Source organism: Anopheles darlingi, chromosome 2 (assembly GCF_943734745.1).
Source record: "Anopheles darlingi chromosome 2, idAnoDarlMG_H_01, whole genome shotgun sequence".
Classification (NCBI taxonomy): Eukaryota; Metazoa; Arthropoda; class Insecta; order Diptera; family Culicidae; genus Anopheles; species Anopheles darlingi.
The window spans coordinates 90,846,902-90,849,401 of NC_064874.1; the positions used below are offsets into that span (position 1 = coordinate 90,846,902).

General features: G+C 50.9%; 1 protein-coding gene across 1 annotated transcript in view; it reads right to left on the bottom strand.

The window, feature by feature from the left end:
• Window positions 1-2,500, bottom strand: part of LOC125949083 (mucin-19) — a 48,078-nt gene that overhangs the window by 31,602 nt on the left and 13,976 nt on the right. The window lies entirely within an intron of this gene.

Below are 2,500 nucleotides of genomic sequence, written 5' to 3' on the forward strand. Positions count from 1 at the left end.
TCCGCGGCCAAAAAGGAAAGCAAAAGCACTGCGCTGACCACAGCAGATCAAGGGTAGTTTGTGGTAAGGTTAGACACGGACACGATGGCAGATCGACGGCCAGCAGGACATAATCTCTTTCGCGGCTTATGGGCGAAACATTGGACACTGCAGGCCATGAACCCCAGGTTCGCTCCAATGGTTTACGAGCGAAGTTGGTGTGTGTGTCGATCGTTCTCGATCCAGTGCCATTGTCCAGTAGCATCTACACAACTTGCAGATCGGTGATGAAAGGTCTTAAAGATTGGGAAGACATCTGATCCAGGAGACTGATACAGAATCAAAGTACCTAAATTTCTGCAGTAGATCAGCCAGCGAGGACACCACGAATGAGTAGAGTTTGTTTTTTGAAGTCAACTGAAGAAGTTGTTCTGTCTGTGACCTTATCTGGATCTTTTTCTCATATTTCCTCACACCGGTATTCGATTACAGATAACTCGAAAACACGTCTACGGTGCTGCATTCGCGGCAGCTCAACACACACACACAGACCCGAATAAGACATAAATTGTTGGCTCAAGTGCGAACGTGGTATTTCGAAACTCTCGCTCGCTTAACCACTTAAAATACCACAACAAAATCCACCATTTTCCCGGTGCACTAAAGCGACCACTCTGGTCGTCGTCGTCATCGCTGTTGGTCGCCGGTCGCTTGTTAACGCTTGTCGCTTTTCCTTCTTTTTGCATTTACCACATGCAGTACATGTTCTGGTGCGTCCCGGTACGAGAAGTGGTCTGTAACGAGTCTGTAAAAGCATGTTACCCACCCAAGGTGAAGGATTTTTTTTTGTCTCGCTGTCTCTCAGTCTGTCTTTCTGTCTGGAACGAGTAAGGCATAGCGGATAGTCAAGGGAAAAGCCTACGCTTCGACTGCGGACACAGCACTTAAGGTACGCTCAGCGCGTCACCTCTGCGCTTTTCCATCTGCAGGAATCCCCCCCCCCTTCCCCCACTGAAAGATTCAACGAAACTCATCCAACTAAAGCCTAATGGCACCAACCCACCCTCGGTGGCCTGCAGATAATAAAGTGTCTTTCGGCGACTTAGCTATAGCTCAAGAGAGAAGAGTCGCATTTGTGCAAGAGAGAGAGAGAGAGAGAAGGAGAGAGTCCGGGACTTTAATGACCCATCAGCGCGACCACAATGCGGTTTATCGGTCTCAGTCTCGGCCTGTCTCTTCGTCTTTTGTCCGATCGGCAGACGGATGCTCGATGGTTCGGTTAACACCTTAAATCTTCTTCCGGCCATCCGGCGGATTGACGTGGACCATTAATTTGTGACCGGTACCGATACCGTCCGTTCCTGCCAGCGTTTATGCCAAGTCCTTTTCGAGTATTGGACGAAACGAATCAAGCGCACAGAAACGTTGTTTACGAGATGTTACCATCCTGCGACCTGCGGCCGCTCGATCGCTCGCTCGTCCCTGCGCAGCTCATAAATCATTTGGTGGCGTCTGCACTCTCGCTGGAACGCTCGCTTTTCACCGATCGAATGTCCGGATCGACGGATCCAGAAGAACCACCATCCCCCTCTGCACAAAGATCGAAGACGTCGACCGGCGGTTGCGCGGCGGTTGATTATCGAAGCTTATGTTACTAATGGATGAAACATGGGACTCTGGGTGTCTGCCCGTCCTCGGAATGGAGAAAAGCCACGTCGACTTTGCTGTGCACTTTATGACTTCACAGAACGCCCACGAGCGGTCGCTTCCCAAAGAGAAGTTCTCTCGAGTACGTTCTGAGTACCGATTGGGGGCGTAGGCGCAATCCGCAAGACAGACAGACGTACAGACGGTCCGCCGACCGTCGGGCCGGGTCTTTGTGGCCGCATCATTGCTGGCACAGATCGCAGGAAAAACCGGAAAGCTCAACATGGCAATATCGAGTTGAAGTCGATTCCAATGAATCACAATCCCGCGATGCGCCATACTTTCAATCCGAGTGACGTTCCCGATCGTTTATCCCGATCAAATCGCGAGATGCAAGCCCGTTTACTGCTGCCTGCAGTTCAACAAAGAAAGGCTTCACTCGACAACTTCCTGCCTGAATGAGGAGTTCGTGGAGTTCCCTCCTGAGTTGTTGGATCCTGATGCGATGTCGAAATATTGAATCCATCAAAGGAGCCCAGGTGCACACTCCTTGAACTGGCACCGTCCATTTCAGGCGTACTTTCCGGAGTTTGTCGGATTTACCGATCCAATCCGCGTCGGTAATAAAGTAGCAGCTAGCCTGTCCATTCGTGTGCGTGTGTGTGTATGTGCCGTCAGGTCTGGGCTGAAGTCTGGCTCCCGGACGAAAGCAATCAACCTGAATAAATAGCGCAAAGACGGAACACACACACAGGGCATACACAGACACAGATCCCTTAATCCCGACGATGCACCCATTAAAATTGAAATCGAGACAACCCTGACGCACAGACAGACGCACCTGGGTATCGATACAACGCTTCGCAGGACGGCC